The sequence below is a fragment of the Bos grunniens genome, chromosome 18 (genome assembly GCF_055505025.1).
Source record: "Bos grunniens cultivar Pamir isolate PY7600 chromosome 18, Bosgru_T2T1.0, whole genome shotgun sequence".
In the NCBI taxonomy this organism is placed as follows: domain Eukaryota; kingdom Metazoa; phylum Chordata; class Mammalia; order Artiodactyla; family Bovidae; genus Bos; species Bos grunniens.
Window position 1 is genome coordinate 37,894,392 of NC_141182.1, and position 14,343 is coordinate 37,908,734.

Genomic DNA, 14,343 nt, shown 5'->3' on the forward strand with positions numbered 1-14,343 from the left:
AGAATATTCAAAAAACTATTTTAAAGCAATTTTAACCAATTGCAATTTTTGAAAATATTGCTTGCAAACAGGAGGACAATGAAATTTATCCCTAGAACAGAAAGAAAAAAACCATGAACAAATTAAATGTTGAGAACTTAAAAATTATGGATTTTATTTTCAAAATTATTATTGCACTTTAGGATATCTTGATCTGTTGGAAGACTCTTTTGATGACATTTCCATTTTTAATTGCTTAAAGTTACAGTCTTGGCAGAGGGAATGAAACTGAAAGGCTTATGATTTGGAATCATAAGTTAAGTATAAGTCACTCAGTCATGTCTGACTCTTTGTGACCTCTCTGTCCATGGGGATTCTCCAGGCAAGAATACTGGAGTGGGTTGCCATGCCCTCCTCCAGGGATCTTCCCGACCCAGGGATTGAACCAAGGTCTCCTGCATTGCAGGCAGATTCTTTACCAGCTGAGCTACCAAGGAAGCCTTTGGAATCATGAACAAAACTAATTTAAATGGTTTTCCCCTGAAAAAATATCTGTGGGAATAAGTACTTGGGAGGTAAAAAGACAATATCTGAGAAAATATATGAGCTAAAATATTTATGGGTTTCCCTGATAGCTCAGTTGGTAAAGAATCTGCGTGCAATGCAGGAGACCCTGGTTTGATTCCTGGGTGGGGAAGATTTCTTCTGGAGAAGGGATAGGCTGGCTACCAACTCCAGTATTCTTGGGCTTTCCTTGTGGCTTAGCTGGTAGAGAATCTGCCTGCAATGTGGGAGACCTGGGTTTGATCCCTGGGTTGGGAAGATCTCCTGGAGAAGGGAAAGGCTACCCACTCCAGTATTCTGGCCTAGAAAATTCCATGGACTATATAGTCCATGAGATCGAAAATATTTACGGATTTTAATATGAAAAATACAGCGTTGGAGTGTATGCTAGTAGAATTTGCTCTGAATTTACAAGGCATCTTAGTAACTTTAGAGAAAGTATGTTTCTCAATTAAAAATAATATTATAATCTACAGAAACGATTCAATTGAGAGTGTCAACAGTTTCAAAATTATTAACAGTAAAATGCAACTTCAGTGCTTTTTGGTGTGTAATACTTCAGAAAACTTTAAAAATGCCACTTCAAAGAAGATATATGCAATTTTATGAAACAAAAAGATTAAAAAATAAACCCGTGTTTTAAAAAATGGTCTTTATGAAAATACCATGGCATAATAATATCAATATTAAAAATAAATATGACTAAAAGTACATTAAAATATATGAAGATATGCTAAGCACCATTATTCTGCTAATGATATTGTTTAATCTTCAGATAATAGATTGAACAAAAGAAATTATTTTCATTTTGCTTTAATGAACACAGATATGTGTTATATTTTTAATAGAAATGATTTCATCTTTGAAAATAGGTTTTAAATAAAACTATTTTATTTTCCATCAATATAAATAAAATCCATATATTAGTAAATAAGCTAATATTTTAAATTACCAAATTTTAATTATTCCTGTCACTTCCTTTTCCTCTGAAAAACCTCCATATTTGTTGATAAATGTGTGGCCTCCTCATAATAGGAATAAAAACTGAAGAAATCATCAGCAAGAAAAGATCAAAATGAATCAAAGAGTCAGAGAGCAGAGGCAGGAACAGGAAGGAAAACCATGGAAGCCCCGTGAGGAGGAAGAAGGGGACAGGAAGGGAGATGGGGAGCCCCAAGGGAGCCCTGGCGTACAAACTGCTGAAGAAGTCCCTCTTGGGGATGCCAGTGTACTCCTGGGGGTGGGGGTGAGTATCAGGGAATGAACAGAAGCGAGTCTGAAAATGGCCCCATGACGTCACAATATAGGTCCCCCTAGTGGTAAGTACCCATCACCTTTTTTGAAAGAAATAGTTTATCAGTTAGAGAGGCAGTGCTATCAATTATTGACTCCTCCATTCACTGACCCATCCATCTCTTACAAATTCACTCAGTCATTCATTAATTCTTTAATTAAATGAACCAAGAAGCATTTGCTTAATTCTTACTATGTGCCAAGCTCATTAGGCACAGGTGAGGAATGCAATAAGGGGACCCAGAAGGCACATCTACTCAGAGGGGCACCTCAGGGGTGATGATCCAGATTCTTAAATAAAACTTCCTCCCGCTGCTCCTCCATTTTCCCTTCTTTCCCCCTGGAAGTGCTGTATCCCCTGGCAGGGTTTCAGGTTGGAATGCAAGACACTGCCCTTTGCTCTTGGTATTTTTAATAATAAAATAAGAACCATAATGCAGATCCCTAAGAATGATCATCTTTGCTCCCTTGGTGTGCTTTCCAACTGTTGTTTCATTCCTGTCTGGTCTCAGACAGTGTCCTGGAAAAACTTTTAGGACCCAGTAGCTGTTTCCTGTTCCAGGTTCCTTGTGTGTTGTTTCTGGGCACAGAAACAAATCCAATTCAAGCAAATAATGCTGTCATCAGGATCTTGTGCAGGCATCAGAGGGGAGTTGGCCTGGCCAATGGAGTGCTCTGTTTAAAATATCTTGAGATCTTCAGAAACATTTGTTTTTACTCAGAAGTGTTCATTTGATGTTTCCCTGACCCACGCAGTTTCCCCATGGGCTTAAGCTCCCTTTTGTTAAAGAAACAGATGGGGAAAACCAGTTCAGTTTGTGTTTGTTTTAGCATTTAAGACAGCTTACTGTGAGTTGCTAGAGTTTGGACATTGCAGATAGCGACACTTAATATTTAGTGGGCAGATAAGGGAACAGAATCACATGGCCAGTTTGGAGAACTGAAAGGAGGGACCTGCCCAGTTCCACAGAATAAAGCCGTGGCGACACTGGAAGTGGAACCCTGTGATTCTACCGTGGACTCCTTTCACTTGAGTGGGATGCTCTAAAGTAGACCACGAGAATCTCAAGTATCTGACAGATTTTGCCAACTGCTGTTGGTTCCCATATGCCTCATATCTTATTTTTGCCCTTCTACTATATTCAAATGGAAGCGCCCCCATACACAAGTCAGCACACGATGTAAGCTACCATCATGTGATACAATTCCACCCAGGCAGACTCTAGATCATTAAGGACTGCTCCAATCCACGGGCATGGCCACAGTCAGGGTCCTGGCAGGGAATGGACAGTATATCTGAGATGCTGATTTAATGAAGAGAGTTTAATAGTGTTGATAGAGGTGAAAAGGTAAAGGGAACTGACAAAGGATGATGAAACATCTCAGAGAAATAAAGTGGCAAAAGGAGGAACAGAAGGTTCCCCCTTCTGTTGAACACAAGGTCTCTCCCTTGTGAGACCTGTGGCTGTGAAAGAGCTGTGCCTGTAGGCAGAGGGATATGACCACTGTTAAAGCAATGGTGAAGCAGAGAGGGAGCTGAAACAACCAATACTTTGACCTCTGACCTCCTTCTGGATCTTCCCATTGGTCAAATCCATCTGTGAGCTGGAGGAAAAGTGAATCCGTGTGATACAATCTGTAGAAGCTAGTGTCCTGGGACACAGAGCCTGGTGGAGAAACTGGAGGATAATGTAGGAGTCTGCAGAATAGAATAAATAGAATAATCAGCACATCCCTTACTTTGGGTATACTCTCCTGACTCAGGCAATTACGACCTGTCTGAAACTCAGTGTGCTATTTCTCCCATTCGTGGCAGGAGTAGAAAATATGCCCCTTTCAATATGGTGGAGCATCCGGCAGCAAACTAGAAGTATTGTGGCCCCATCAGAACCTGTGGTGTAGACAAAGCCAATAAGCCAATGAAGTGATTTCACATCGTACCACCACAGGCAGGATAATCCAGAAGTATTTATTTGAGTCTTTAAATTTAACATTTTTAGGTATTTAAAAAAACAGAACTAGGAGTCAGAAAACCTGGGCTCCTGCTCCAGTTGGCCGTGGGTAATCCTCTCTAGGTGTTTTCTCATCTGTGAAATGAGGAAATGGGGTTAAAAGCTGGTTTAAATCTCTTTTGGCACTAACATTCAGTGCATGCATGCTGTTGATTGTCATGTCCAATTCTTTGGAACCCCATGGACTGTAGCTCCGCAGGCTCCCGTGTCCATGGGATTCTCCAGGCAAGAATACTGCAATGGATTGCCATGCCCTTCTCCAGAGGATCTTCCCAACCCAGGGACTGAACCCACATCTCATATGTCTCCTGCATTGGCAAGGGTGCTCTTTACCACTAGTGCCACCTGGGAAGGCCAAATATTCAGTAGGTTTTTAAATCGAAACCAAAGACCACTAGGAGGAGTGACAGGTTATACAAGTGAATGTCTGAAGCCCCTCCTCAGACGTGAGTGTATGGAAAAGCAGGAGCGGGTTCTGAAATGCCTAGGCTGCTGGACAAAGTTTGGCATCACATTGTCAGAATCAGAAGGTGAGTAGGTGACTTATCCCCAAGAAGAGGGCTAGCTCGCATGCTTAACACACCAGATGCTCTCAGATGTCTCAGCTTGCTTCAGAGTCTTTCCTAGGCTAAGACTAACTGTAAAGATTCAAGTAAGTTCTTAACTCTGCTCTTCTCCACCCAGAGGAACAGAGACATTTGAGTTTCCCTTCGGTTCAGTTCAGTTCAGTTGCTCAGTCGTGTCTGACTCTTTGCAACCCCATGAATTGCAGCACACCAGGCCTCTCTGTCCATCACCAACTCCCAGAGTTCACTCAAACTCACGTCCATTGAGTCAGTGATGCCATCCAGCCATCTCATCCTCTGTCGTCCCCTTCTCCTCCTGCCCCCAATCCTTCCCAGCGTCAGGGTCTTTTCCAATGAGTCAACTCTTCGCATGAGGTGGCCAAAGTACTGGAGTTTCAGCTTTAGCATCATTCCTTAGGTGCTCTTTTATCAAGGTAGATTGCTAGTGAAATGTTTTTCCTATAGTTCCCTCTAACCTAGTCCCCAAGGGTATCAAAACCTGTAGGGTTTCCCGGGATCTCTTTTAACCACCATCACCCAAGTCAGTTAGACCTGCAGTAAAGAGGAGACCTGAGGACTGATGAGATTTAGAAAGACAGAGACAGTCACACGGTGGGGGTCTATCTTGCCCACGTGTAACAAACGTAGGGTATGAATAGCCCGCCTTGGCCCATCTCTTTACCTCGGGCTGGGGCTTGTAGCTTGCCCACTGGTCAGAATCAGCCCCAGAGAGTCGCACCAGTGGTACATTGCCACTTTGTATATACAGCTCCAAAAGCAGCTCCAGTCACACATCCTAAGAGCAATCAAGATTCCTACACGGCACAGTTAATTGTTGACTATGATAACATATCTTGTTATCAGTTTTTCTTTAATGAATTCCTTAATAGATATCATTAGACATTAAGTGCTACATGACTTCCTCTAAGAAGAAACATTTAAAGAAACGACACACATTTTATGTCCTGAATCAGTGCTGAATGCCATCTCTAGTGATCACGAACCACACCATGGAGTCATGTTCTCCCTCGTGATGTGCTCACACTTGCTTCTTTGGCTGCTGAGAATATGTGTCTTTGAGGATAGTATTTGAAGCTGCGATTACATGTATATCCAAAAAAGGAGACGAAAGACTTTGACTTCCAAGGAAATCACTGGATCCCGTAAGAAACACATAGCCATAATGAGAAATAGATAAGTAATCTTAGTTTGTCAGCACCCTGGTAGGGAATTAAACTCACAACTTCCGCGTTAGTGACACTTTCGCATTTAATTTCCTGTGAGCCACGCTGAAAATGCGTCTGTTGAAAGTTGAATTTCACTCCATAGAGCTGTTTTACTAAGTGAATGTGTGCAAGGTTGTACCTGTCAAAACAAGACTCTGGAAGCTCATTTAGAACTATAATTTGGGTTAGGAGGAGCAAAGGGGATTGTACCCTGTAGGACTATCATTGTTTTCTGGATGCCATTATTGCTATGAGTAATCGGTTATTCATTAGCACTAAGTATTAATTATTAATATTAATAAGAACTGTTTTGAGAACCAGGAACCTGCTGTCTGCTGTGTCCAGGCTGGGCCATTCTAGATCATTGGCTTAGTGGGTGATATGCTAACCATTAGGGCTTCCCTGGTGGCTCAGATAGTAAAGAATCTGCTTGCAATGCAGGAGACCCAGGTTCAATCCTTGGTCAGGAAGATCCCCTGGAGAAGGAAATGGCAACCCACTCCAGTATTCTTGCCTGGAAAATCCTATGGATGGAGAAGTCTGGCAACTAACACACGTGCATACTAAACCTAAAGGCAGATGTGGACCCGGAGGCCAGGAGCAGATCTGAAGTCCTATTGGAGGCCTCTTGTTACAGGGATCAGGGCTCCTGTGGCCTCCAGACAGCCTTGCATAAGTAGACAGTATATCAACACCTCCATGAAGAGAGCAAAAGGCACTTCATCTGTGGGAGAAATGTGTCACACCTGCAACTCAAAGTCAAGTGTGGGCAGAGATGGGCAGCATCAGCATCACCTGGAAAATTATTAAAATGCAGCATCTCAGCCCCCATCCTGGACCTCCTGAAGAAGATTCAGCATTTTTATGGAATAAAGTTTGAGGACCACTCCCCTAGCCTCTAGTAATTCTCCAAATCTGCTGCACACTAGAATCTTACTGGGAAGTTTGAAAAAACCCAACACACAGGCTTTTACCCCAGAATAATAAAATCAATATCTTGGAGGTTGGAGCAAAGTGTTAGCATGATTTCAGAAGCTCTGGTGATTTTAACAGGTGGTCAACTCGGAGAACTTCTCATCAGGAAGACGGGCGCACTAGATTAACTTAAAACCTCTTGAGAACTTAGAGAACTCATGTTCTGATCTTTGGAGTGGATTCGGGGCTGCCATATGCATGCAGGTGATCTGCATCCACCTGGACACCTCCCCTTGTCAGTCCCCTCTCCCTCCCCTCCAGGCCCACAGCATCTGTCCTCCTCCTAGAGCCCCCAAACACTCAAGGATCTTTGGCTGCCCTTTATTGGCCCAGCATTTTCCTGCTGCCTCCCTGCAGTCCACCCCTAGCTTTGGTTGATTCTTTTCCTCTCCAGGTGAGACCACCTGTTTAAGGCATCTCTGCTCTTAGGCAACGTCTGTGCTTTTCAAGGTTTCAATTATCTGATGGAGGTAGAGGGGTTAGGCGGTAGGAGAGACTGAGGAGCCTTGCTGTAAATCCTCATGCACTTTTAACAGCAGTCTTTGAAGACTAGAACCCTACTAATCTTTTGCATTTAGACAGAGTCCATTTCTTATCTCTAAGCTGATGATGCTAATACTTACCTTACACTGTTTATTAAGTTCTAAATCACTTATTACATAGTTTTCTAATTTCCTTCTCCTCTTCACTATGTAATCAGGCCAGAAAGAAAACCATTATCGTAGAAGTCAGGATAAGGTCAGGAGTACCTATGGGAGGACAGAATAAGTCAGAGACTATGGATTTGTGATTAAACATTCTCCCCACCTTTTAAAGAGATTACTCCTTGTTCCCCCCAAATCCTTTCTCCCTTCTTTCATGGTAAGATCCTCTCTACTGGGCACATTTGTTGCTGAGAATAAGGACGGCATTTCCCAGTTTCCCTTGAAGCCAAATACAAACGTGACTAAGTGCACACGGCGGGTCCCCAAACCTCCCTTGAGGGGCCCTTGTGCACGCTGCTGCGTGTCTTCCTTGTTCCTTCCTTCATCCTCTGCTTGGAATAAAGGTGCAGCCATCTTGGGCCAGGAAGAGGGGGACCGCTGCTTAGGATGGTCCAGCAGTTGCGTTGGAAAGGACTGGCGTTCTTAAGATGTTTGCGATACAGAGTCTTGAGCATGTTCCGTTTGCACTTTGGTTATGTGAACATGAAACGAACTTCCTTCTTGTTTGTGACAACTGTTTTGACCTGACACTTGCAACCAAACCTAATCCCAGCTGGTGTATCACCTAAAGCGTCTTCTGCATTGGTTAAATTCTGAAGATTTTTTTCTTTGAATGTTTAACTTTATTCTCTAGTCAAGAGAGACTAGATAAGATGTAGATTCCGCAGGGTGGGCTCATAGCTTAAATCTTACAAGCAGCATTCTTAGCAGGTTTTCCAACCTTGGAAAAGGTGGTGGTGGCCAGCATCAGGGGACTGAAAATCAAGAGAGAAGAGCTGAAGAAAATCTACCCTTTTGACGTTCTTAACATTCTGCCAACTGCTCTTTGGGACAGCTCGTCTTGGGGCCTTGAGAGTATAAGTAGATTTATTTTGGATACTGTTGCTTTTTTTTTTTCTAAATTTTTTAATTATGAAAATTTGCTAAAACTTAAACTGAAAAACTTTTGTAATAAATACCCATCCACTCACCATCATAGTCAGCTGTGAACATTTGAATGGATTTTCTTTGTCACAGTCCATCTATCTGTTCTCCCTTCTGCCCATCCATCACTCTATCCTTTTGGTCAACTGATGTCACAGTAATTTGCAGGCACTAGTTCCCTCTCTCTTGAATAGTTTCCTGCTTTCTATACAGTCTGTTCATTTTTACAACTTCTTCGCTTCTGTTCAAGCCTATATCCCTGCAAGGAAGGAGAGCAGGAGGTTGAGGGCTAAAATTTATGACTCACAGATCTGCATAGGGTTCATCTTTCCTCTTCCAGCACCTGAAGTTCCCAGGCAGTTAATGGAAGTAGATACCAAAGCCAACAGAGCTGCATTGTCCTCTGGAGAGACCTTGCCTCCTCATTCTCTGTTCTAACAGTCGTCCTGAGCTGGTTCTCTAGATTTCCTTGAGCCCTACAGCTCTCTCCCTTCTCACCTGACTCCTATGATTTGCCCCAGGGCTTACTAAGGTACAAGGATCAATCCTCTTTAGCTGGATTGTATCCATTCTTCTTTTCAACCAACTTTTCCTCCACAAGATTAAGCTTGCCTCCCTGTGTCCCATCCTTAGGGCATTTGTCCACGTGTTCTGTGCTCATCATCTACCCAGACCACTCTAGAAAACCAGTTCACCTCCCTTTCACTCACACATCTTATGTTCATTCTGCCTCCTTTCTTATGCTTCCTGGGGCTGCAGCTCAGCCTTCCTCAGAGCCTCGGTCTTCTGAGCTTCCTTCCTTCCAGTCTCTGGAAACCCCAGGACATCAGACCTTCTGGAACTGAAGAGGGAGTGAGGAGTTCTGAGTTAGGTCCTTGAATTTTTCAGTAACAAAACAGATACCTTAGAGGGTTCTGTTTGATCACAGCCACAGCTGATTGAGAACTGGCAAAGTGCCAGGGGTCATGAAAGCACTTCACCTGGTGTATCACTTCATTTTATCCCTCCAGCAATACTTTGAAGTAGGTACTTTTATTTCTCTTCCTGTTTTGAGTGAGGAAACAGGTTCAGAGAAGTTAAGCAACTGCTCCATGCTTACACAGCTGATGGAAGTTTTCTAGAAGTATTTTTTGTATCAGGGAAGCTCAGATTGGAAAGAATGATTTTTGTGGGGAATTTAATAGAACTACAGTTACATTTATATTTTCATGTTGCTGTGTTTCTGTTTCTCAAGGCAGTGTTTTTCCAACCAAACCTTCAGACCCTAGGCTCTCACAAACACTCTTATGTTTTACTACGTTTTCTTTGAAAATGCTCCATGCATTCTTCCAGCGTGAGAAACACTGGCTTGGAGTCCAGGGTGGGGTGGATCTATCCCTCCCAGTCTGTCGTTTCCTTATTGTCATGTCCTGCCCCCTGCACCCTCCCAGACCATAATGCAGGCCATAGGTAGCTCTGTGCCCGGAATCTGGTGTCTCAGTCCATGGGCAGTAGTTTTCTTATCCATCTCATCTGCTCTTTGGACTGGAAGAGGAGCCAAGGAAGGGGCAAGGACTCTGGGAAGGGGAGAGAGGGACAGGCTCTATTCCAGGCAGGGGAAAGGCTCAAACCAGGGCCCAGAGGCAAAACTTGGCTGGAACATCTGAAACAGTGGTGAGGCTGTCACCTGAGACTGAGCAGGAAAACAGCAGAGGAAGGTCCGTGGGCAGCTTCTCTGAGGAGACTTGAGCACCAGGCTGGGGAGGCTGGCTGGCGCTGGAGGCAGTGGGGAACCCGAGAAGAAACAGATGGGGAGGACTTGCTAGGGTTCCTGCCTCCAGGGACATCTCTGAGGCCCTTGGCAAAGGCTAGTACGGCAGCATCCGAGCTGGGAGCAAGTGAGGCGAGGCGTGGACCTGAGCAGCCTGGAGCCCATCCTGCCTAGGCACCTGGGGAGTGACGAGGAGAACCTGCTTCTGGGTCTCTGCTTCAGCTCCAGGAAGGCAAACCTGCGCACTGGAGATGGCTCAGCTCTCAGACCCGAAATATCGTTTTTAGCCATTCTCCTGAAAGAAAAAAATTGTTTAATTCTACTTCTTGAGTTGCCCTTTGCTTCAGTACAGCCTAAGCTGGAGAGAGGGAAAATAACTATTAACCCAGGGAAGCGAGATCAGGGAAATGCAGTGAATGTGTTTCTCATAAGCACTGAGGTCCTCTTCCTCGCTGCTCTTGCCCACACGGGGAGACAAAGAGCAGCTGGGTCGCCCTGCTCTAGTGACCACACCAGCCCTCCTGGGCATGTTCATGTCCGGCCCCCCGGAAGGCTCATCCCCACATTCCTGCCCAACCTCAGCAGCCACTCGTTATATCAGCACTATGTACGTTCCTACCTCCCCAGGATCCTGAATAAAGTCAGCAGAGGAGGGGTGGACTGGGAGAGCAAACTTTCTTGTGTGGACAAAAGAAAGATAAGGAGACAGAGACCCAGAGCCAGGTTGGGGACTAAGTTGGTCCCCAAGCCCCTTGGCGTGACCAAGCCCCAGCACAGCTGTGACACTAGCAGCCGGCATTTGAGGCACAATAATAATTCTTCAGATCAAAGCAGCTCCGTCTTTAGACAATTATAGTAAAATTGAAGCTCTCCTCTAAAAGAAACACATGCTCTTGTTGTGTTTTGCCCCCTCCCCCTCCTTGTTTTATTCTTTATGAACAAATTGGTTTCCAGGGCTATAGAAAGAACCGACTGGAAGCTTAAACTCTCACTGTCTGCCCAGGGGTGGATTTGCAGGGGTGGACATGGAACATCTGAAAGCTGATTTTTTTTTTTTAAATTGATATCCAAGAATAAAAGAGAGAATGGTAGGAGAAGCTGATCAGGAATGAATAAAGTCTCCTTTTAAGCTGAAATAACCCCCTCCCCCATCTTCCCTCCAGAAAAGCTGGACTGTAATTGCTTGCAATCACTCGGCACAAATTGTCTGCTCGTATTTGCTTTTTAATTTTGTATAATCTGGTCCATTTCGCCTCTCTCTGCCTTTGAGCTTAACCTCTCTCTTTCTCTCTCTCTTACTCTTATTCCTTCTCTCTTACTCTCTCTCTTTAATTCTTCAGGCTGTTCAAAAAATTAGTAATAATTCCCAAGGATATTTGATGGCTTTTACCAAGCAAAGGCACTCAGGGAAAAGAAAACACACACACACACACACACACACCCCCTCTGAATGGAATGGATCTGGGCTGCATCTACTTAAATGTTCATTTCTGCATCCAAAGTATTGTTTATTTTAATGCATTAATATTGTTTCTAAAGGCATGGTAGGCATTTTAATACAGAAATGGACCCCAAAGTGAGCAAAAAAAAAAAAAAAAAAAAGCCAGAATAAGGGAGGTGTTTTCTCGGAGTAACTGTGCAACGTTTTTCTCTGTTTTTAAGCAGGTTTATGTCTGCTGGCCCCGCACAGTCCCACTGGTTCTCACTCTAAGGCACATGCCTTCTGTGGAGCACACTGCACCAGCCACCCTGCCTTCCCCAGCCAGTGTTGACCTTATTCTCTTGTCTGTGCTTTACTTCCATTTGTTGTTTAGTTGCTAAGTCGTGTCTGGCTCTTTTTCGACCCCATGGACTGTAGCCCGCCAGGCTCCTCTGTCCATGGGATTTCCCAGGCAAGAATACTGGTATAGGTTGCCAATTCCTTCTCCAGGGGAATCTTCCCAACCCAGGGATCGAACCCACATCTCCTGCATTGGCAGGTGGATTCTTTACCACTAAGCCACTGGGGAAGCCTGGTACTTTACTGATATAGGGGCCAGTGAATCTGGAAGGACACACATCAGTTAGTATTGATTACTTTCCAGCTATATGCATGATAGGGAAGTGAGGAGGGCATTTAGGTGGAGAAAAGTTCAGGGGAAAAGTCCTCAATGGGCAGAGGAAAGAAGAAAAAGGGAAAAGATGTGGGTGTAAAGAGAAAGCCAACAAAACCACAAAATTAAACGCACAAGTTACACTGGAAGTGATGGACATAACAGATTCAAATATATTGTACCAGCACCATATGCCCCGGTCTTCTGAAAGAGAAATGAGATGCCAAGAGCAAGAACATCAACAGGATTATGACTGAGAGTTTGATTTCCGTCGCCTGATCCTTAGTGTATGTTGTTTACAGCTTACATAACCTCTCTGTCCTTCCATTTCCTTTTCTGTAAAATTGGGATGGTAGTACATCCTTTCTTATGGGGTTGCTTGCAATACATAACAAACGTAAGCTACATGGCAGGGACTTGGCATTTTTAAGTACTCAGTAAATACTAACTATTGTTATTTTACTTTAATAGCAAATGATTTAAAATACCAGCCAGGACTTATTCACAGAAGCAGATAGTATAAGTATTATGGAATAAGGAGTTTATTGTAGACATCAGAAACTTGCACAATTGTGGAAGGAAGTAAGATCTGGAAGGAAAGTTGGAAAAAAAGAGAAAAGTCACTGACCCAATTCTTTCACTAGAGAATTCTATCAAATGTTTAAAATATTGACACCAATCCTACACAGTTTCATCCAGAAAGGAGAAAATACTTCTCAATTCATTTTATGAAATTAATATTACCCCAATACCAAGACCAGACTTACACAGCATAAAAAAGGAAAACTGCAGACAGATATCCCTCATAACATAGATGTAAAAATCTTTAATAAAATATTAGCAAAAAGAATTTAGTAATATATGAAAACAGTTATATACTATGACCAAGCAGAGTTTATCCTAGGCATTCAAAGCTGGTTAAATATTCAAAAATCGAACAATATATTCTAGCATATCAACAAGAAAATCACATGATCATGATCATAAAATTTAAAACTCTGAGAAAAATAGGAATAGAGTGAAACTTATTCAAATTTTAAAAAGTGCCTACAAAAACCTACAACTAATACTATACTAAAGGATGAAGGACTGATTGCTTTCTCCCAAGTTTAGGAAAAAGACAAGGATGTCTACTCTCACCACTCACATTCCCTACATTGTTAGAAGTTCTGGTCAGTGCAAACACCAAAAAAGGAAACACGACTTGCAGATTGGAAAGGAATAAAATTTTCTTAATTTGCAGAAGACAGGATTGTCAACATAGAAAATCCCAAGGACTCTACAGTAAACAAACAAACAAACAAATTCCCTAAATAAATGAGTTCAGCAAAGCCACAGAATGCAAGATAAACATACAAAAACCAACTCCATCTTTATATACCAGTACTGAACACAAAAAATAAAAATTAAAAGTACAATGCCATTTATCATAGCTTTAAAAAATGAATTCTTAGGTATAAATCTAACAGAATATGCAGGATTTGTATGTTGAAAATTGCAATATGCTGATGAGAGAAATCAAAGAAGATCTTAATAAATGGAGAGAAAACACTATAATCATGGTTTGGAACACTCACCATTGTAAAGATATCAGTTTTCCTTGAACTGATGTATAAGTTCAACATAATTCCTGTAAAAATTCCAGCAAGATTTTTCTTTATAAATTTAACCAAGATTATTTAAACATTTATATGGAAATTCAAAGGAACTGGAATAGCTAAAACCATTTTGAAAAAGAAGAATGAAATGGGAGGAAATCAATCTACCCAATTTAAAGACTTCTTATATGGCCACAGTAATCAATATGATGTTGTCACACAGATCAATGGAGAAAATAGAGAACTCAGAAATAGACCCACACAAATATGTCCGAATGATTTTTGACAAAGATATAAAAGCAATTCAATGGAGGAAAGATAGCCTTACAGCAAATGTTGCAGGCACAATTGGATACCCATGGGCAAACAGAAATGAACTTCAACCCAAGTTCACACTGTATACAAAAATTAACTCAAAATGGATCCCAGACTTAATGTAAATCATAGAATGATAAAAACTTGTACAAAAAAAAATTGGAGAATCTTCAGGATCTAGGTCAAGGCGAAGATTTCTAGACTTGATATCAAAAGCCCAATCCATTGAAGGAAAACTTAATAATTGGTTCAACAAAACTGAAAACTTTTGCTCTGTGAAAGGTCTTAGGATGATGAAAAAGACAAGCTGCAGACTGGGAGAAAATATTTGCAAACTGGGTATC

The 14,343-nt window shown here is 42.3% G+C and overlaps 2 long non-coding RNA genes across 5 annotated transcripts in view; one reads left to right on the forward strand and one right to left on the reverse strand.

The window, feature by feature from the left end:
• The window catches only part of LOC147353501 (uncharacterized), a 577,435-nt gene that overhangs the window by 218,947 nt on the left and 344,145 nt on the right, over window positions 1-14,343 (forward strand). The gene's annotated exons all lie outside the window — the stretch shown is intronic.
• Window positions 3,785-10,452, reverse strand: LOC147353502 (uncharacterized). 4 transcript variants are annotated; one of them, XR_015145129.1, is made up of 5 exons: window positions 9,910-10,452; window positions 8,954-9,084; window positions 8,291-8,502; window positions 7,239-7,364; window positions 3,785-3,923 (listed from the first exon to the last, which is right to left on the reverse strand). It is a non-coding gene; the product is annotated as an uncharacterized LOC147353502 (long non-coding RNA). The 4 variants fall into 4 exon arrangements; XR_015145128.1 differs by lacking the exon at window positions 9,910-10,452 and having other exon boundaries at window positions 8,954-9,903; XR_015145131.1 differs by lacking the exons at window positions 8,954-9,084; window positions 9,910-10,452 and adding an exon at window positions 8,587-8,932.